Source organism: Miscanthus floridulus, chromosome 10, assembly GCF_019320115.1.
Source record: "Miscanthus floridulus cultivar M001 chromosome 10, ASM1932011v1, whole genome shotgun sequence".
Taxonomy (NCBI): domain Eukaryota; kingdom Viridiplantae; phylum Streptophyta; class Magnoliopsida; order Poales; family Poaceae; genus Miscanthus; species Miscanthus floridulus.
In genome coordinates, this window is record NC_089589.1 from 23423905 (window position 1) to 23447226 (window position 23322).

At 44.3% G+C, this 23322-nt stretch overlaps 1 pseudogene; it reads right to left on the minus strand.

Moving 5' to 3' along the window:
* Nucleotides 1-21906: 21906 nt before the first annotated feature.
* Nucleotides 21907-23107, minus strand: LOC136487846 (3-ketoacyl-CoA synthase 20-like; annotated as a pseudogene).
* Between the last annotated feature and the right edge of the window lie 215 nt (nt 23108-23322).

A 23322-nucleotide genomic window follows, 5' to 3' on the forward strand; every position in this document is an offset into this window, starting at 1 on the left:
CTAAGATGCTCAACCGACTATTGGCCATATCGATGACCATCAATATGGGAGATAGCTTAGCTAGTAAGCAAATAATTGAACAAATGTCCATATGATCGACATTAATTATTTAACACTCACTTGAAGTTGTAGGGGAAGAGTATGTTCTTGTTTTGTTGGTTCACTAAGAACCTCATGAGATTTTTCTCGAGTTCAGCTTTCCATTAAGGCGGGGGGTTAGGGTGTTTGAATACGACATTTGGATCAATGAAACCAACATCATTATCATTTCTCTTTCTGAGTTCTGTCATCTCATATCTGCATATATAAAAATATAGTGAGGATATATAATTTATATATATACATGTAGCTTTATATATATATATACTTTAATAGTAGAAAATAATGACACTTACAGACAATAGCAGCTAATGAGACTTTTGTCGAGAGAGTCCAGGTAGCATAGTTGGTGTAATTCTACAAACTCGACATATATAACGTCATCGCCACGGAAGTAATGTTGGTTTCTAACTCTGACAGGAACAAAGGCCTCTCCCCGTTCACACGCCACCATGTACCACTTGTTTAGCAGGTACATTTGCATACCCAGTTCACCTAAGGCCTCAGGGTTGTATAGACTCTTTCCATGTTCAAATTTTTTCCAAGGATCCACTTTCGGAGCAGATGGTCCTTCAGCGAGCACTTGGGCAAGGTCCAAACCAGTTTCCTCGTAAAACCGAGCCAGCTCCTCAAAATCGACATCTAAGTCTAAGTTCGAACCATATTCATTACGAACGACAAGAGGGGGGGACTCATTGTTGCGATTGTTGTCTGAGTTGTGCAACACATTTCCCTGGTCTAGTCTTTTTCTGCGCCGCCTCAAATGACTTGATGCGAGAGCGGTCGTAGTCCGATTTTGGCAAGGTCTTTTGAGATTCCCGCTTTTTCTGGTCCACCTTCTTTCTTAGAAGATCTAGAGGTAGGTAGAAGTACGGTTTCTCCGGGTTCTCCCTCGCTTCTCGTTGCTTTTTCACTTTTTCGAAGAAACTGTCCACATCTTTTTGTACTGCAACATTTAATTCCTTTTCACTTTTCTCATAAGACAGTTTTTGGGGAATAACTGGATTAGATGTGGCTTTCTTCTTTGCCGGCTGGTGGGCCAATGGCTTTGTTTACGGGGCGGACCTCTTAGGAGCTGGCTTCTTCTTAGTCATCAAGAGAGGCGGGGAAGACGTTGGAGACCTCCTTGGAGGTGGCGGCGGTGGCAGAGACCTCTTTGGAGGCGTTGGAGACCTTGGAGGCGTTGGAGACCTCCTTGGAGGTGGCAACGGTGGTGGTGTTGCCACCTAATTTCCCGGAGCACTATGATGATCTAGAGATTGGATAATTGGACTTAGGTTGGCGGAGACCCTGCTGTGTGAGTACAAAAAATAATAATTAGGTATAAGAAATTGTTATTTTTAATCATGCATGTCAATAGAAAATTAGTGAAAAAAATTTTGTTCACTTTTGTCCGCACCTATTGTCTGGCAATTGAGGAAGCGGCGGTGGACTAGAGACCCCGGGAATAATGATGTAGCGCTTGCGCCATAGTATGAATGTCTTCTCTGCTTCTCCTAGAGTCTTCTCCCCATCACCTTCTGGAATGTCAAGAGCCAGACCACTAAAACCTTTATTAACTCTATCCACTGAGATGCTAACATATCCAGGTGGTATTATTGCCCCATGGATTCTTGGTGTCTTGGTGGGATCTGGAGGAGAAAAAACACCGAGAGCCACCATGATTGTGGCATTCTCTTTTGGAATATGTAGCTCACATGATGTAAACGGTGCAGTGATGTCATCCACAGAGAAACGTAGCATTGCGTCATCTTGATTTGGCAACTCCGTGGAACCGCAACTGCTTTTCAACTGATCAGGGGGCTAATATTAATGTTGATTCCTGCATCTGATGCCTGCCTTTGGATACTCATTGCTATTTGCACTTGCTTTATGATTTTGTCTTGCATTCTAGCTTGCATGCTTTTTTCGCGCTCTTGTGCTTGAAGCAACGCCTCCCGTGACTCACGAACATATTCCTCCAACCTGCTGATCCACGCTGCTTCCTCATCCTTCCTTCTCTACCGGATTCTGTAGGTATCTCTGTCGTTAGGGAAACCATGCTCCTAAGAAATGTTCCGTCCTAAACTTCTTGTTCGGCCACTGTGTTCAGCAGTCCCGATGGCATACGTCAGTTCATCCTTCTCTCTATTGGGTCTGAACGCACCAATAGTTTTAGCTTGTAGAGCATAAGATAATCTTTGTATTGCTCTTTCAAGTTTTGGGCCATGAACCAGCTTCCCGGTCTCTAGGTCTAGTCTTCCCCCATGAGCAAAAAACCAATTCTTTGCGCGTTTGGGCCAATTGAGTGATTCTGGTGTGATACCTTTGGCAAGAATATCCGCTTCCATTTTTTCCCACTTGGAAATGGCAGTCGCGTAGCCACCTGATCCCATGCCATGGTGGTATACCTTCTGTCGGGCATTCTCTTGGTTCCTTCTCACCCGTTTCTCACCCTCTTCCGATGTCTTGTACTGTACAAAATCATTCCAGTAGGGCCTCAACTTCGCGAGCGGGCCACTAGTATTGAAATTCGGCGTTAGGTTCTTCTTGACGTATTTCGTGTATAGGGATTTCTTCCAAGTCTGGAATTGTGTGGCCATCTTCTTCATAGCCCACTTTCGAACTAGGTCCTTCAATTCATTATCGTTGATATCATCATAATCATCCGCTTGTAACGTGAAATGTTGAAGGATATCATCCCAAATTAAATTCTTATGAAGATCTGAGATAAAACTAACATGAGGCTCATTGATCTTTTGCTTCCATTCACGGGCACTGATTGGAAGTCTGTCCCTTACAAGGTACCCACAGTGTTGCACGAATTTCCTTGCATGTGGACCAAGTGGTTCGCCTGTCTCGATATTGAATTCCGATATTATGTAGCGCCCCTCCAATGGCTTTTTTGGGCCTCGAATATTTTTGCTTTTCGCCGTTGTGGTCGTCGATCCAGATGGCTACGTATAAAAAAAGAATAAATAAATATCATGTGTACACATAATAGATGATAGATATTCAAATATATATATACAATATTCAAATATATATATAAATATATATACCTCGCCAGTATTTTCTTGCACAATATTTTCTTGGTTTTCTTCAAGAGCCAGGTATTGACTCCCGTCATCTACATCCTGCTGGTCACCATCGGCAAATTGAGTGCTGGTGTTGATAATATTCATTATTTCTTCATCCATGTTGTCTCTCGGGGCAGCCGTCTAGCTTTTACTCCACTAGATATATTTATAAAAAATAAAACATATTTCAATAAATAACCATCCGTACTAGTTGATCTTGCTTACGTGATCATCTCGGCGAGCATTTCTCCACCGGACGGCACCGTACTTGGCCAAGGAAGAGCTCCGATTCTACGAGGAAGGGAACACGGTCTTCCACGACCGTTGCCGCTCTCCCACGTACAATCAAAGCTCCTCCTTGACATCCATTACTGCTCGGCAGAGAACATGCTCGCCGAGATGAACACGGTCCACAAATTCAACTAATACGGATGTTGCCACTTTGATATGTTGAATTATTGGCACTTATTTATGTTAATTGTTAAACAATTTCAATTTATGCATAAATTCTATGAATTTATGAAATCATGCTCAAATATGTGTTCTATATTTGCTACATATTATAAATTAGAACTGTATGGTGTTATACAAGCCAAATATTAGGCTTTAGGAGTTTAGGTTGTTAACAAAATGAACAACCTATCACGCAGGCTCAAAAATACTAGGTCATAGTTCAATTGCTCAGAATCTTTGTGGTGAAACATGTCCATATAGTTTGAGTCTCGGCATGAATGCTAGTATTTGTGGTTAATTATTTTTTAATGGTAAACAACATACCCAACAACGAGATAACTTTGGTTCTTTCGTTAATTTTAAGATATGTTAGCTTAGCACCTTGGAGGTACTAAGATATGGTTTCTATGTACTTATTCATCGGACGTGTGCAGCTACATACATATAGTTGTCTGCGTTTATATCGTTCTTTAAAAAACAACACGAACTAAGAATGCAACTGTTCGGGCTCCGATTCTACGAACGAAGAGCTGAACCATGACCGGCACTGCAGCCGATGGAAATGAGCAACGCAACCGCAAAAAAATGACCGGCAAAGCTGAACGACGACTGACGCCTGCCTGGCGCTCCCGATGGAAACGAGCCGCACCGCTAGGCACCGCAGCCGCTGGAGTGGGCAGCACGAGTTCTCCGTCGTCCCGCACATCGCGTTTTACAGAAACTCAAACACGCTCAAACATACAATGCTACTGACAGGCACATACAAGAGAAACTAATTACAAGGCTCGGCCATGCTCCAGTGAGGCAGTGCGCGCAGGGAAGGCTCGGGCGAGCACCGGTGAGGCAGCGCGGGGAAGGCTCGGAAGCCCTCCAATGAGGCAGCGCGCGGGGAAGGCTCGGGCGAGCTCCGGTGAGGCAGCGCGGTGAAGGCTCGGCGTGCTCCGGTGAGCACGAGCGAGGTGGGGGGCGGGTACGAGGATGGCGCGCACTCCAGCGAGGATGAGCGAGGCGCGCTGGCCAGCCGAAGAAGAAGCACACTGGCCGGCCGGAGAAGAGGCGCGCTGACGAGGCGAGGCTAGGGTGGTCGCCTGGGAGCGGCGGCACTGCTGGATCGATCTGGTGGAGAAGATGAGGCGACAGCGTGGCGAAGACAGAGAGGAAGAGAACTAGGGCATGGTTTATAAAGGGATACCTTTAGTCCCAGTTGGAGATACCAACCGGGACTAAAGAATATTCAGTCTCGGGCTATTATTAGAACCGGGACTAAAGGTCTGAGCTTTAGTCTCGGGTGTACCCACGACCCGGGAGTAAAGGGCATTTGGGCGGGCCGCGAAAACTGCAGCTCTACCTTTAGTCCCGGGTGGTTGATCCACCCGGGAGTAAAGGGGGATCTGTCCCGGCTAGTGGATACACCCGGGACTAAAGCTCCACCTTTAGTCCCGGGTGGTTCGTCCACCCAGGAGTAAAGGGGGAGCTGCAGTTGGCTTTCACCAATAACCATAAGTTTTTTCCTTTTTTATATATTTCTTTTATATAAATATGCAGAGAGTTATTAATTGCCTAATAAATAAAATATTATCCAAAAAATTATAAAAAAATTCTTGGACTTGGTTTTGCATTATTATACGCAACAAAAATTTGTAAACTAAACTCTTTTGTTTTACTGTATAAATATTTGACATAGTGTAAATAATAATTACAATTTACACCATGCAAAAATATACTACTTAATTAAAATCATTAAAACTAATGTTTTTCAATAGGAAATTAGTTTTCACATCTTATTAACGTTCATTATTTGGTTTTTCATCACACATTCTCCATGGGAAATCCACCGTCTAGCAGAAAATTCATTTAAACCGTAGAAAATATGAAAACACGATAATAAAATCTGAAGTCACAATTATTACATAATAGGTCTAATACATCACTATATATATCAAGCGGGCACAGTAGTGAACTTCTTCTTAACATATATCCCTTGGTTATGATCACGCCGTAACCATGGAGGATCCTCATAATTTAGCTGGATGCTTGGGTCTTTATTCACTGTGAAGGGTGGAATTTGATCATCCTTTTCATAATATTCTGATATGTCTGACTTGTCTTCAATTCCGGCGATGTTTCTTCTCCCTGAAAGAACTATGTGGCGCTTTGGCTCATTGATTGGGTCGTTGTTGTTTTTCCCTCTCTTCGGTTTTGTAGCCATGTCCTTGACATAGAACACCTGATTCACATCCTTGGCAAGGACGAATGGTTCATCTTTGTACCCAATATTGTTGAGGTCCACGGTTGTCATTCCATACTAGTTGTTGACTGCTACCCCACCTCCAGTCGCCTTTACCCATTGGCACTTGAACAAAGGTACCTTAAAAGTAGGTGCATAGTTTAGTTTTCATATCTCCTCTATGCGGCCATAATATGTTTGCTTATTTCCATTAGGGTCGGTGGCATCTATGCGGACACCACTGTTTTGGTTGGTGCTCCTTTTATCTTGGGCTACTATGTAAAATGTATTCCCATTTATCTCGTACCCTTTGTATGTGACGATATGCCACGATGGCTGCCTAGCCAACAAATAAAGTTGCTCATCAATACTCTCATCACCCTGACATTCTTTTCGCAACCAGTCGCTGAAAGTTTCCATGTGCTGACGCGTAATCCAAGCTTTAGACTTCCCTTAAAACTCGGATCGGAGCAACTCTTTATGTGTCTCAATATACGGATCCACCAAAGAGGAGTTTTGCAGAAATGTGAAGTGTGCTTTATTAAAATAATTGTCCTGCATACCAATATATGGTTTCTTCCCTAGTGTCCCCTTTCCACATAGTCTCCCCTCGTGTCGCGATTCAGGAACACCAATCAGGTCAAGGTCGGGAATAAAGTCAACACAAAACTCAATGACCTCCTCTGTTCCATAGCCCTTGGCGATGCTTCCTTCTGGTCGAGCACGGTTGTGAACATATTTCTTTAGGACTCCCATGAACCTCTCAAAGGGGAACATGTTGTGCAGGAACACAGGACCGAAAATGCTAATCTCCTTGACCAGGTGAACTAGGAGGTGTGTCATGATATTAAAGAAGGAAGGAGGGAGCACCAACTCAAAGCTAACAAGACATTGAATTACATCATTCTGTAGTTTAGCTAGATCCATTGGATCGATTGCCTTCTGAGAATTTGTAGTTAGGAATGCACATAGCTTCACGGTGGCTAGACGTACATTTGGAGGTAGAATTCCTCTTAATGCAACGGGAAGCAATTGTGTCATGAGCACGTGGCAGTCATGGGAGTTTAAGTTTAGGAATTTCTTCTCTAGCACATTTATTACACCCTTTATATTCGAGGAGAATCTAGATGGTACCTTGATGCTTGCTAGGCATTCAAACATGCTTTCCTTCTCTTCTTTGCTAAGAGTGTAGCTGGCAGGACTTAAGTAATGGCGTCCATCATCTGTCTTCTCTAGATGCAGGTTGTCTCGTTCTTTCAAGCACCATAGGTCCTGTCGTGCTTCAAGTGTGTCCTTAGGCTTCCCATACACACCCATGAAGCCTAGCAGGTTCACACAAAGATTCTTTGTCAGGTGCATCACGTCGATCGCGCTACGGACTTCTAGGACTTGCCAATAGGGTATCTCCCAAAATATGGACTTCTTCTTCCACATGGGTGCGTGACCGTCGGTGTCGTTCGGAATAGGTTCACTGCCATGTGCCTTTCCAAATACTACTTTCACATCCTTGACCATATTGAGTACATCCTCACTAGTTCGGTTGCTCGGCTTGGTCTGGTGGTCTGCCTTACCTTTAAAATGCTTACCTTTCTTTCTTAGGGGGTGATTCGCAGGAAGAAATCGACGATGGCCAAGGTACACGACCTTTCGACATTTTTTCAAGAATATACCTTTAATGTCATTGAAACAGTGCGTGCACGCATTATATCCCTTATTTGATTGTCCTGAAAGATTACTTAGAGCTGGCCAATTATTGATTGTTACAAACAACAATGCTCGCAGGTCAAAGTGCTCCTGTTTGTGCTCATCCCACACACGTACACCTGGTCTGTTCCACAAAAGTAGAAATTCTTCAACTAGTGGCCTCAGGTACATATCGATGTCGTTGCCAGGTTGCCTTGGGCCTTGGATGAGCACTGGCATCATAATAAACTTACGCTTCATGCATAACCAGGGAGGAAGGTTGTAGATACATAGAGTAACAGGCCAAGTGCTATGACTACTGCTCTACTCCCCGAAAGGATTCATACCATCCGTACTTAAAGCAAACCTTAAGTTTCTTGCATCATTTGCAAACTCTGGGAATTCTCTATCGATTGCTCTCCACTGGGACCCATTAGCAGGGTGTCTCAACATATTGTCTACCTTACGGTCTTCTTTTTGCCATCACAACAACTTTGCATGGTCTTTGTTTCTGAACAGACATTTCAAGCATGGTATTATAGGAGCATACCACATAATCTTGGCAGGGATTTTCTTCGTGGGATGTTCGCCCTCAACATTACCAGGGTCATCTCGCCTGATCTTATACCGTGATGCATGACATACCGGGCATGCATCTAACTTCTCGTACTCCTCGCCACGGTAGAGGATGCAGTCATTAGGACATGCATGTATCTTCTAGATTTCTAATCCCAAAGGGCAGACTACCTGTTTTGCTTCGTACGTAGTGGCGGGCAATTCGTTATCCTTCGGAAGCATCTTCTTTTGGATTTTCAGTAACTCCCCCAAATCCCTTGTCAGATACACCATTCTTTGACTTCCATTGCAGCAATTCCAGTGTGGTACCCAACTTTTTCTGTCCCGCATCATAAGTTGGGTATATCAATTTCTTGTGATCCTCTAGCATGCGCTCGAACTTGATCTTCTCCTTTTCACTTTCGCATTCTCTTTGTGCATCACGAATGGCCTGACCAAGATCATCAGCGGGCTCATCTTCTGCCCCTACCACTTCTTCAGCTTCCCCAATTGCAGTATCATTGAAGGTCCCATATTTAGCAATAATGTCATCATCGTCCCATTGTTCTTCTTCACCTTCTTCCATTACAACCCCGGTTTCTTCGTCCAACAAATATAGTTTGGTATGAAACCCGACTTCAACAAGTGTGAATGAAGACTCCTTGAGCTAGCATATTCCTTCAAATTCTTACATATGGCATATGGGCAGCACATGAAACCATCGTGTTTCTTTGCCTCGGCCACACATAAGAAAGAATGCACGCCCTCAATGAACTCTTGGGAGTGGCGATCAGCATTGTACATCCAATACTGTCTCATCTGCATTACATGACATACATACCATATTAAAACCTAGAACATAATTAGTTAATTATACGACATGCATGCCACCACACAAGGTATTAATTTATGAAAGTCTCGCTACAATGTAGACAATCCCAACTATCACTAAAAAACTAAAGCTAAAATGCACTTCAGCAGCATAAGGATTTCGCGACCAATCCCAACTAAAATAGACAGATCATGCGTTTGTTCAACATCTATGGGCTTCTTCCGCAGGATCACTGCCTCATTAGCTGCCGTAACCGCCTGTGCAAGAGAGTTTTGCACGTGTTCAACATACTCTTCCTCCCAGTACTAGCCTGAACATCCAGTGCCATCCCACTGAAATTAAAACAAAAAATTAGAACTTTAATCACAATCATCATGAAAATAAGTATAAATTAACCATAATCATCAAATACGACAAAATAACTCACATTGTGATCCGGACACTTGTAGAAGATACGGCCCTTGTTGAGACACTCCTTCCTCACCCGGTACTCTATCATAATCTTCTCCTCACACTTGCCGCATGCAATGAGAGGGAGGTCCGGCCTCAGTCGCTTTGTAACCCGATGAGAGGCCGAGGACCCGGAAGCAGTTGCCATCTACTCTCTATACTCATTTTTAATATAATATAAATTTCTCATTTTATAAACAAATAAAATTAAAAAAAACTCTAAAATTCTCTATATCTCTAAAGCATGAAGTGGGCTATGCATGCTAGAAATGAAAGCTCAATACTAGTTTTGAATAACTACTTTAACCTTCCTTCATCCAAATATGCAAACTTTAAAATGATTTTGAGCTTAAATGGCTTACAAATAAAAAAAATCTACCATAAAAAAACCACATATATCTAGTCCATAAAATGAAATAAGCTATTGATGAAACATGAGAGTATAAAGTTGGTAACCTTTAGAACCGAAGAATCGATAGAGGAATGAAAGAAATCTTGTGATCACCGGTGATGAGGAAGAAGAGAGGTCGGCGATGAAGCAAGAACACTGAGCTCGAAGTGGCTCGGGCTCGGGGAGGAACAAGGGGTATATAGGAGGGGTCCTTTAGTCCTAGTTGTAGACAGAAACCGGGACTAAATGTCCCTTTCTAGTCTCGGATGGAGCCTCCAGCCGGGAGTAGACTTTTACTCCCGGTTGGAGGTACAAACCGAGAGTAAAAGTGAACCTTTAGTCCCGGTTGGTAACTCCAACCGGGACTAAAGGTCCCCTGCAGCAAAAGCCTGCCACAGTAGCCGTTGGGCAGGGACCTTTAGTCCCAGTTGGAGTTACAAACCGGGACTAAAGGTCCCTCTAGTCCTAGGCGCAAAAAATACCAGGACTAAAGCCAAATTTCGAGGTGGGATCAAATGTCGTTTCTCTACTAATGAATAGATCAGAAGACAAATGAACGGAGAAGGCATGCTGCAGAACTTGGATATATGACAAGTGGATAACAAGAACCAGACACTCAATTCATCACTTTGGCATGAAATCTCCAACCCCATCGCGTACGTGCACTTTGTTATGCAATATCCATGGTAATTGATGCATCACCTGTAGATTTAATTGAAAGCCATTGTTTCATATCAACGGAGTTCCATATATAATGTCACATAGTGATACTATAATAGTAACAAAATGAAAAGAGTGAAGCGAGAGGTTCTTCTTACGAGAAGGCACCGGCCATTGTTGGAGTTGTTCCAAATTCACTCCAGGATATAGGCCGGGCTTCTGACGGAGCGAAGCGGAGGCCCGTCGCCGGAGGCTTGGGCCGGAGCGTAGCGGTACGGTACGGTACGGTATATACACCCTTGCTAGGGTTTCGTGGAGACTTGATTCTCTTGTAAGCCGCCATAGGCGTGTAACCCAAAACTCTTGAGATAGTGAGATTGTTGCTGGCTGGTGCCCGTGGTTTTTCCCCTTCACATCGGAGGGGTTTTCCATGTTAAATCGTGTGTCTCCTCTGTGGCTTGATTCTTTACTTCATATTCCTATACGTCGTTCATAACAAGTGGTACCAGAGCTTTGGTTGCTGTTAGGGTTCATGACGACGTCGATGAAGTTCGATCTTCCGCTGCTGAACTACAACACGCGGTTCTCGCTATGGCAAGTCAAGATGCGGGGGATTCTGGCGCAGACTCATGACTATGATGAGGCGCTGGATAGTTTCAGAAAGAGGAAGGCCAAGTGGACTCCAGAAGAGATCCGCAAGGATCAGAAGGCGCTCGCCCTAATTCAGTTGCATCTTCATAATGATATTTTGCAGGAGTGTCTGAAAGAGAAAACTGCTGCAGAACTATGGCTGAAACTAGAATCGATCTGTATGTCCAAGGATCTAACCAGTAAGATGCAGATGAAGATGAAGCTGTTCACCCTGAAGATGAAGGAGGAGGATTCAGTGATGAGCCACATCGCTGAATTCAAGAAGATCGTCGCCGACCTAGTGTCGATGGAGGTGAAGTATGATGATGAGGACTTAGGTCTTTTACTACTATGTTCTTTGCCAAATTCATATGCAAATTTTCGTGACACCATACTTTTGAGCCATGATGAACTAACCCTAAAGGAAGTTTATGAGGCTCTCCAGTCTAGGGAGAAGATGAGAGGCATGGTGCAGAATGACAGGACGTCGTCCTCCAAGGGCGATGCTTTGCATGTGAGAGGCAGAACTGAAAACAGATCCTCCAATGATGGCAATGATGGTAGAAAGAACTACGAAAGAAGAGGCCGTTTAAAGTCCAAGCCGCATGGTAATAAAAAGTTCTGTGTTTATTGCAAGCTGACAAATCATAATGTTGAGGATTGCAGAAAAGTACAGAATAAGGAGAAGAGGAAACAAAAGTCGGCTGGTAAGGTCTCTGTTGCTGCTGCTGCATCTGATGATGATTCCGGAGATTGTCTGGTAGTATTTGCTGGTTGTGTTGCTGGTCATGATGAATGGATTCTCGATTCCGCATGTTCATTTCATATTTGCACTAACAGAAATTGGTTTAGCTCGTATAAGCCTGTGCAGAAAGGGGATGTTGTGCGGATGGGAGATGATAACCCGTGTGACATTGTGGGGATTGGATCAGTTCAGATCAAGACTGATGATGGCATGACACGCACGCTGAAAAATGTCAGGTATATACCAGGGATGTCCAGAAATCTTATCTCATTGAGCACGCTTGATGCAGAAGGTTACAAATATTCCGGTTCAGATGGCGTTCTGAAGGTATCAAAAGGTTCTCTTGTTTGCTTGAAAGGTGATCTTAATTCTGCAAAGTTATATGTCCTTAGAGGGTGTACTTTACCTGGTTCTGATTCCGCTGTTGCTGCTGTTACTAATGATGAACCTAGTAAAACTAACCTTTGGCATATGCGTTTGGGACATATGAGTCACCATGGTATGGCAGAATTGATGAAGAGAAACCTGCTGGATGGCTGCACTTCGAGTAAAATAAAGTTTTGTGAGCATTGTATTTTCGGGAAGCATAAAAGGGTACATTTCAACACTTCTGTTCACACCACTAAAGGTACTCTTGATTATGTTCATGCTGATTTATGGGGTGCTTCCCGTAAGTCCTCACTTGGTGGTGCTCGTTACATGCTTACAATTATTGATGATTACTCTAGAAGGGTTTGGCCTTATTTTTTGAAACAGAAAGATGATACTTTTGCTGCTTTTAAGGACTGGAAAGTAATGATAGAAAGGCAAACTGAAAGGAAGGTAAAATTGCTTCGTACTGATAATGGTGGAGAATTTTGTTCGCGTGAATTTAATGATTATTGCAGATCGGAAGGCATTGTTAGGCATCACACCATACCCCATACTCCACAACAGAATGGTGTGGCCGAACACATGAACAGAACCATCATATCCAAGGCCCGTTGCATGCTGTCTAATGCCAGGATGAGCAAGCATTTTTGGGCTGAAGCTACTAATACTGCCTGTTACTTGATAAACAGGTCGCCTTCTATTCCACTAAATAAAAGAACTCCCATTGAGGTATGGTCTGGTACGCCTGCTGATTATTCACAGTTGAAAGTTTTTGGATGCACTGCTTATGCTCATGTTGATAATGGAAAATTAGAGCCTAGAGCTGTTAAGTGTCTTTTCCTTGGTTATAGTTCGGGAGTCAAAGGCTATAAATTGTGGAATCCTGAAACAGGAAAGACTTTTATGAGCAGGAGTGTTGTTTTCAATGAATCTGTGATGTTTACTGACAGTTTGCCCTCAGATCATGTTCTAGAAAAAGAGCTGCAGCGTATGCGCATGCAGGTGGAGCATGTTGATGATGATACAGGTGTGCAGGTGGAGCCTGTTGATGAGCATGGTGACCATGATAATGATGTTGCTGAGGATGATGCTCATGATGATGTTCAGCAAACTCCTCCTATTTTGCAGTTAGAGGAGGATTTACCTATTGCTCAACGCAAGTCAAAAAGGACAATTGCACCTCCTAAGCGTCTTATTGAAGAGTGTAATTTGTCTTACTATGCTTTGAGTTGTGCTGAACAGGTGGAGAATGTTCATGAGCCAGCAACCTATAAAGAAGCTATTCGTTGTGGTGATACTGAGAATTGGATTTCTGCTATGCATGAGGAGATGCAGTCTCTTGAGAAGAACAGTACATGGGAGATTGTACCTTTGCCTAAGAATAAGAAGACCATCAGCTGCAAATGGATCTTCAAGAGAAAGGAGGGTTTATCTCCAAGCGAGCCTCCAAAGTATAAGGCAAGGTTAGTTGCTAAAGGCTACAGTCAAATTCCGGGTGTTGACTACAATGATGTGTTCTCTCCAGTGGTAAAACACAGTTCAATTCGTACTTTCCTTAGTATTGTTGCTTCACATGATCTTGAGCTTGAGCAGTTAGATGTGAAGACTGCGTTTTTGCATGGAGAGCTTGAGGAGGACATATACATGGACCAACCAGAAGGGTTCATAGTGCCTGGCAAGGAAAAATATGTGTGCAAGTTGAAGAGATCCTTGTATGGTTTGAAACAGTCCCCTCGTCAGTGGAACAAGAGGTTTGATTCATTTATGTTAGCACACAGTTTTAAAAGATCTAAGTATGATAGCTGTGTTTACATCAAGCATGTTAATGGATCACCTATATATTTGCTGTTATATGTTGATGATATGCTGATTGCTGCCAAGAGTAAGATTGAAATCACTAAGTTAAAGAAGCTATTGAGTAGTGGTTTTGATATGAAAGATCTTGGTAGTGCTAAGAAAATTCTTGGTATGGAAATTAGTAGAGACAGAAAATCTGGTTTGCTATTTCTTAGTCAACAAAATTATATTAAGAAAGTTCTTCAGCGTTTCAACATGCAAAATGCTAAGGCTGTTAGTACCCCTATTGCACCTCACTTTAAGTTGTCAGCTGCTCAGTGTCCTAGTACAGATGCAGAGATTGAATACATGTCAAGGGTTCCTTATTCTAGTGCTGTGGGGTCTTTGATGTATGCCATGGTTTGCTCTCGTCCAGATTTGTCATATGCTATGAGTCTTGTTAGTAGATATATGTCTAATCCTGGCAAAGAACATTGGAGGGCAGTTCAGTGGATTTTCAGGTACCTCAGAGGCACAGCAGATTCCTGTTTAAAGTTTGGAAGAACTGATAAGGGTCTTATTGGCTATGTGGATTCTGATTATGCTGCTGATCTGGACAGGCGAATATCACTTACAGGTTATGTGTTTACTGTTGACAGTTGTGCTGTGAGTTGGAGGGCTACTTTACAGTCAGTTGTTGCTTTGTCTACTACTGAAGCAGAATATATGGCTATTTGTGAAGCGTGCAAAGAATTAATTTGGCTGAAAGGTTTGTACGCTGAGCTTTGTGGAGTTGAATCTTGCATAAGTTTGCACTGTGACAGTCAAAGTGCAATTTACCTCACTAAAGATCAGATGTTCCATGAGAGAACTAAGCACATAGATATCAAGTATCATTTTGTGCGTGATGTGATTGAAGAAGGTAAGCTGAAGGTATGCAAGATTAGTACTCATGATAATCCTGCTGATATGATGACAAAGCATGTTCCTGTTGCTAAGTTTGAGCTGTGCTCAAGCTTAGTTGGTTTAATTGGATAGTCCAAGAGACTATTGTTGGCACCAGTGGTTTTCTATCTTTGTTATGTTCAGGATGAAGGGTTGATTTATGATACAAGATGAATTTTGTCTCAAGGTGGAGTTTGTTGGAGTTGTTCCAAATTCACTCCAGGATATAGGCCGGGCTTCTGACGGAGCGAAGCGGAGGCCCGTCGCCGGAGGCTTGGGCCGGAGCGTAGCGGTTTCGTGGAGACTTAATTCTCTTGTAAGCCGTCATAGGCGTGTAATCCAAAACTCTTGAGATAGTGAGATTGTTGCTGGCTGGTGCCCGTGGTTTTTCCCCTTCACATCGGAGGGATTTTCCACGTTAAATCATGTGTCTCCTCTGTGGCTTGATTCTTTACTTCATATTCCTATACGTCGTTCATAACAGCCATTCGCCCCGCACACATCCATCACTACGCAACCTGTACCAGTTCCACAATATTCGACACTACCGATACCCAAGTCAACGCACCGGTTAAAATGGTATTTTTGGTGGGCGTTTGCGCAGCACCAGATAGCTTTAGCTTCCACCGGAGACTGCTCAAGGACGAGACCCAGGACGTTAAGAATGGTGATGAAACACTTGAGCTGTCCTTTGCCTTCCATCGAGGATGTTTCAAGGAGCAGAGAGGGCCAACTCGTGTATATGTTCGGATGATGTGTGGGTGAAGAAGCTTGAGGAGCTCAATCTAGCTTTGCACCTATTTATAGCTTGTTTCATATCAACGGAGCTCAATCGACGAGGCTTCCCACCTCGGAACCTGCACTGCGTCTCGTGCTAGTACAGCTGTCCACCGAATTTATCAGCTTGGCTTATCAGTCATATAATACAGTATTTTTCTCTCACAACAAATCAGAGTCAATTGACATATCAGCAGCAGAAACCATCAGCCGAACAAAGCCTTAGGCACCATCGGCAATTTCAGTAGTAAAGGAGTATGTAAAGTACTACTCCGTATACAGCGCAAGAAGGCACCATTGGCACGTTCGCTACTTCGATTAATGCCGGATGCATCGGGTTTACTCACAATATATAAGCAAAGGGGCTCCGTTGACCTTTGACTGCTTGGCTACGGTAAAGCAAACGTGGCACCTCGAGGTACCAGTGCCACCTTCATTGTTCGCTCTGCCCGGCCTACACCACTGCAGTCTGCACGCCAATACGCCATTATCCACCACCAGCGTAGTTGCATGTCGCACCATCGCCTCCTGTTTCTTCATTTTACGGAATATATGCTAGATACTCCTAACACTCGTTTTTGTGGATGTTACATGCACACCCATGCGGCATGCCTCGAACACAGGGATGAAGCTAGATCAAACTCAAAGGGGGATACATTGCTGTAGGTGCATATACTTTCATGATAATTGGTAGGGATGCATATATAGTGAAAATTTGACCATAGTTACTATTTTGTGTTCTGGCGTGAATGCACCTGCATCCGCTAGTTTATAGGGTAAGAGCATCTCCAACATCTCCAGCAAGTCCCTATCTTAAATTCCAATATATCTTTCCTCACTTAGGAAAATCAACCGCAGTCGCACGGAAATATAAGCGCACACATCGATTGGCCAATCTAGAGGTGGAAGTATGTGTGGAAGAATAAGTAGGACATGGTTCTTAGTGCAAATGTACAAGAGAGAAAGAAAAGTATAAAAATGGTTAGGGTAATTTGGAAATAATTTAGGACTCCTGATGCAAATTTGTCTTCTATATTTTAGGAGCCGGATTTTGAAAACCGTTAGAGATGCTCAATAAATATACTCCCAATTTTTTAGTCACTTGGAAAAAATCATTGATTTTTTTGAACTATTGGAGATGCTCTAAGTGCATGTTTGGATACCACTAACTGAACTTTAGGCCCAGATATTCAAACATGTGAATTAAAGTGAACTAATTTTTAGTTCCCAATCCAACTAGCCATTGGTCTTAGGTCCAGGAAAGTTTTTTTGGCTTTTAGTTTACTTTTAGTCCATGTATCCAAATAACATTGGAATAAAAGTGATCCACCTAAATTTTAGTTCTACTATACTTTAGTTCTAGTTGATCTAAACATGACCTAAATTGAAATTAAACAAGTTGTTAAAAGGGTCGCACCGTCGACGAGGACACATCATCATATAAGTCTAGTATCTCTGAATGAAAAAGTAATTATACTAGAAAATGCAGGACTGCAGGTATGATCCATGGTCGTAGACTAGAGAGAGATTCGGTGGAGTCGGCAGGTTCTTCCACAATGGCAACAAACCTAGCTCAGTTGATGCTGCAACCATAACTTAAGCCCAACACCAGGCTGCATTACGAAAACAAGGTGGCGTTCCAGCCCAAATTATTCATTAAGCCCATACACACAAGTCACCCAATTGGGCACACTGCCATAACTGGGCCGATTGAAAATAACACAAGTCAAGGGGGTATCCAATAAGGTCCAGTCCAATGAAATACAGTACCACATAACCATGGTTTTGTACATACAACTTTCAAGTTTGGACAAGTTTCAGTCACCCGATTGGGCTTGTTTTAAGTTCGTACAGTTTTCAGTCCCTATTATTATTCCAGTGCCAAACCCAAAGAATCCACATCAGGTTTCTGCTTCCGATCGAAGCTCCAAACCATGTCAGCGACAGTACCTCTCATCCAATCATCACACTTGTTGTATGTAAGGTATTCTTACAGTTACAGAGCTTCCCTGTATCAAATTACGCCGCCACACTCCATCAGCACGCACTTTTGTTTTGTCAACATACTTATTGTTGAAACTGGCGGTTTCAGACAGCGTGGGGGAGACTGAGACCTCCGCCCGTCGGACGTTGCCCTCTGGCGGAGGCTCGGGTTAGACACGACTGGAGGGCGTGTGGAGAGATGGCACGGAAAGCTAGGGTTTCATTGATTCATCCACCAACCAACCATTTACTGTTACAAGTGTTCCCTATTTATAGGGCTCAACTACTACATTCACAGAGTTTACAGTGGTATCCCTCAACTGCTACAGTACATTCTTGGAATATTCCTCTACTCGCCTTCCGTCTCGGGGGTAATCTTGCCATGCCGCCATCTGGTATTGGGCCCGCATGATCAACCGGCCCATCGGGCCTCAAGACCTGACGATGGGCTTTGGGCCTCCGTCGTGGGGTTCTGCTCTGTCCGGCCTCCGGATCCGACGATGAGCCTTCGGGCCTCCGCCTCTGGGAGTGCCAAAGCTGTAGGCCTCCGGCATCCCAGGATCGCCGATCTGCTGCTGGGGTCTTCGCCCCGACGGGCGGAGACCATGCTGGAGCGCCCGCGCAATCCACGAGCGTCCTCATCCGGTTACCTGCACATACCCAAACAATGTTGGCATTTAATTAGTCTCCTGTCGGGGCGGCCTCCGCCCCATCGGCCGGAGACGCCTGCGGTCCGGCCGGGCGGAGACAGCGTCAGGGTCGTCGCCCGCAACCTGCAAGCTTAATCTGACCAACCGTTCTCTCTCCCGGTTTTGGAGGCGTGGGAGCACAACCTCCGTTTTGGTAATCAGGTCGGAGACGCCTTCGTAACTTGCTGACTGCGCAGGTCACATTTCTTAAATTATCAAACGATCTCAGATGTTGATATGATCTATACAAAGTTATATTTCTTAAAAGAATCTACAACTTTGTAGTTGAAAAGTTTTAAATTTGATGATGTTTAGAGTCTCAAATATGCGTTCGAAGGTTATAGATTTTGAAATTTAAAACTTAGAATTCATAAACGATCTCAAATGTTCACATAGTTAATACCAAAGTTCTAGTGGCCGACCTAATCTACATATTTGATATTGACAAGTCCTGGTTGTAACGGGTACCAAGACGTGTCAGTGCAGGAGGCTTTAGTCCTGGTCCATCGCTCAGCGGCTCCTGACCCAGCTCCGAGGAGTTGGATGGTTTTGAGGGCGTACCACCCGGGTACCCGTCGATCGGGGGGCCGGGTTCTCCGTCTAGCGAGTTGGCATAGCCCCCGAGGCCGTCGTGGGGCCTCCTCGCCGGCAGGCAGTCCCGCGCCTGCCGGAGAAATTGTGGCGTGCACTCCCGCGCCATCCCACTTCATCTGGGAGATGGGATGTCGGGCCATGTGGAGCAGATCTGGCAGAGGAGGGGCTTTAGTTTTGGTGGTTTCTCCGTCTGAGGTCACTTGACAAATTCGAATTTCAAATGTGAGAACATCAAACCAAATTTTCATGGATAGATGATTTTAAATAATAAAGTTGTCAACTACAAGTCCTATAACTTTTCGAGATCTATAACTTTCGTTTTGGTCATGTCTCCGTCCGAGGTCGTTTGAAAAAATTCAATTTTTAATGTAATTCTATTGTTTAGCGTCCATTTATAGGGGCGGTTCTAGATGCAGCCGCCTCTATAAGTTGATTTGTAGGGGCGGCTGGATCTAGAGCCGCCCAACAAATAGGGCCATTTGTAGAGGCGGCTAAAAATAACAGCCACCCCTACAAATGCATTTCTAGATCGAGGCTATTCATTTTGGGAACCATTTTTAGAGGTGGTTTTAAATTGAGCCGCCCCTTAGAAAAAAGGCGTTGCTATAAATGTTTTTTTAAGCAGTGACATGCACTACGTAAAAAACGTTTTTTAGCAACGGGACGAATTTTTTGTAGGGGTGGCTGGTGATAGAGCCGCCCCTACAAATGGTTGCCAAATGAGCCGCCCTTACAAATGAATTTGTAGGGGTGGTCGGTGTTATCAGCCGCCCCTACAAATGGCCCGATTTGTAGGGGCGGCTGGATATCCAGCCGGCCCTATAACTTGATTTGTAGGGGCGGCTCAATATCCAGCCGCCCCTACAAATCAGTGATTTTTAGCCACCCTTTCATAGGGGCGGTTGGCTGAGCCACCTCTACAAACGATCTGTAGCCACCACTAAAAAGTGTTTTTCACGTAGTGATGAGAAAAGTGCTCCAAAGATTTTAGGCAGTCGACATCGTTTACATGGAGTTTCCTTGGATTCTTTGTGTGGAAGGCAAGGCCACGTGGCACGTGACTCAACATATCCTATGCATTTGCCGAAGTCAACCGTGCACACTGAGTCAGCTCGTCGTGGCTGTGTCCAGATTCAGAGCGCAGGCCGGCTTTCTGCTGATTGCTGGGCGCGTTTGGCTTCAGAGTTTGTACATGGCCGCTAGAGTAGAGCTCAACGCACTGCTTCTAGCAATCAGTAGAGCCACAGTTTCCCGAAATGTGCGGCTCCCCTGCATGCCATTCTATATTAAGATTGCCTTAGCAGCCATTCGTCATTAAGACTGGCTTAGCAGCCATTCTATATTAAAATTGGCTTAGCAGCCATTCGTCATTAAGATTGGCTTAGCAGCCATTCGTCATTAAGATTGGCTTAGCAGCCATTCGTCATTAAGATTGGCTTAGCAGGCATTCACTAAGATTCGATCCCCTTGGCTGCCTTTCTATATTACACATCTTCTAGGAGAGGAGATGGTAGGTAAATTACTATCACATCCGGTACCAGCTTGACACCTTCTAAGGTTCTACTATAAGTATCTGCATACCCTGGCCGGCTTAGTCGAAACATCTGGGGCTGGATAGAGTCATCAGAATATCACGGCTGGTTTCTATGGCGCGACTCCTCCACTCTGCTATAATCGCCACCTTTGTTCTGCTTGCGGTAATCATTTGCTCGTGACATTCCAAAATAATTATGTCTTTATAGTTTCATGCTAAATCTAACTTCCTTAGCTTTGATTAAGCTTGTAGAAATATCCATAAATAATGGTCCGTGAGATAAACTATGAAATATGTTTTGACAATACATTTATTTATTTATACTATATATATATATATATATATATATATATATATATATATATATATATATATATATATATATATATATATATATATATATATATATATATATATATGTGTGTGTGTGTGTGAGTGTGTGTGTGTGTGTGTTAGGGTGCATTTTTTCTATTCCGAGCAGTTACTCCGATCTTTAATGAACCATATTGCTTATGTGTATATAATCATTTGTCAGTTTTGATTATGTTTATATACTTATTTTAAGATACTTAAAATCTTAGTACCTGGAAATTTTTCAGAAGAGCCCATATTTTCTAATACATATAATAGTGCATAAAATAAGTATAATCGTCATATATATATATATATATTATATATACTTATATACTTCGCATATATACTATCCTAGATGGTCTAGTATGATTATATGCTCCGTCTACATACACCTCGATCATTGGGTCCTTTGTATACATCATAAATCAACAGAAACACATGCACCCTAGGAGTTAACTTTTAGTTCCCAATCCAACTAGCCATTGGTCTTAGGTCAAGGAAAGTTTTTTTGGCTTTTAGTTCACTTTTAGTCCATGTATCCAAATAACATTGGAATAAAAGTGATCCACCTAAATTTTAGTTCTACTATACTTTAGTTCTAGTTGATCTAAACATGACCTAAATTGAAATTAAACAAGTTGTTAAAAGGGTCGCACCGTCGACGAGGACACATCATCATATAAGTCTAGTATCTCTGAATGAAAAAGTAATTATACTAGAAAATGCAGGACTGCAGGTATGATCCATGGTCGTAGACTAGAGAGAGATTCGGTGGAGTCGGCAGGTTCTTCCACAATGGCAACAAACCTAGCTCAGTTGATGCTGCAACCATAACTTAAGCCCAACACCAGGCTGCATTACGAAAACAAGGTGGCGTTCCAGCCCAAATTATTCATTAAGCCCATACACACAAGTCACCCAATTGGGCACACTGCCATAACTGGGCCGATTGAAAATAACACAAGTCAAGGGGGTATCCAATAAGGTCCAGTCCAATGAAATACAGTACCACATAACCATGGTTTTGTACATACAACTTTCAAGTTTGGACAAGTTTCAGTCACCCGATTGGGCTTCTTTTAAGTTCGTACAGTTTTCAGTCCCTATTATTATTCCAGTGCCAAACCCAAAGAATCCACATCAGGTTTCTGCTTCCGATCGAAGCTCCAAACCATGTCAGCGACAGTACCTCTCATCCAATCATCACACTTGTTGTATGTAAGGTATTCTTACAGTTACAGAGCTTCCCTGTATCAAATTACGCCGCCACACTCCATCAGCACGCACTTTTGTTTTGTCGACATACTTATATATTTAATAAAGAATTTTCAGAACGAAGAAGAAGAACAGCAGTAGTAGTAGCAATCTTGTAGCTCGTCCTCCGACGACCAGAGAGAACCAGAGCCGTCCTCGTCACTCGTCAGGACACGACGACGCTCTCCACCGTGGGCACCTCGACGGGGAACCTATGGATCTCGTCCACCCAGGGGTTCCCGATGGCGCTCTCCTTCTTCGGATCAATCGTCCGCAGCGCGCGCCACACAGCACTATTACACTTGAACCCGGACCCGAACGCGATCTGCTGGACGTACCAGAGCGAGCTCGTACCAGAGCGACGGCGCTCTCCGTGTAGGCGAGCTCGTACCAGAGCGAGCTGCTGGAGGTGTTCCCCCACCGGTAGAGCGTCATGCGGGACGGCTCCATGTGCCAGGGGCTGAGCTCGAGGTTCTTCTCGATGGTGTCCAGCACCGCCCGCCCGCCGGCGTGGATGCAGTAGTGCTCGAAGGCCATCTTGAAGTCCGGGATGTAGGGGCGGAGGCCCCGGACGCCGAACACCTTGCGCGCCACGAGGGAGGCCAGGAACAGGATCTGCTCCGACATGGGGAGCGCCAGCGGTCCCAGCGTCGTGATGTTGGTCTTGGGCGCCTCGCCGGCGACTGCCATGAGGTCCTTGGAGAGCGCCACGCCCACGCGCCCCGTCTCGTCCTCCTCCGGCAACACGCACCGGTACGCGCGGTCGTGGACGCCGTGGTGGGTACGCACCGTGTGCATGAGCTGGTACTTGGCGCGGCGGCGGTCGGAGCCACCGCGGTTGGTGAGGAGGTCGGCGGCGCCGCCCATCCGGAAGAGGCAGTTGGACATGAGCATCGAGCGGTTGTTGCCCCAGTACCAGTTGAGCGTGATGTTCTCCATGCTCACCACCAGCGCGTACGTGTTCCGGTGCACCTGTTCGGACAAACGGACCAAAGCGATTAGCCATCGTCGTTCAGGTTCAGCTGCTGAGGAATTCAGAGAAACAAAAAAGGAGGAGGTCACGCAGCAGCGAGTGCTACTGCTATCTGATCTGATTCTGACCTAAAGATTAGCATGCAGCCCGCGTGCTTTCGGCCCGGTCCGAAGCACGGTTGCATGGCCCGGTCCGAAAACGGCCCGGCCCGTACGCGACCGTGCCTCGTGCCGGCCCGGTGCCCGCTGCAGGCCGTGCTTGGGCTGTCAACAAGGCACGCCGTGCGG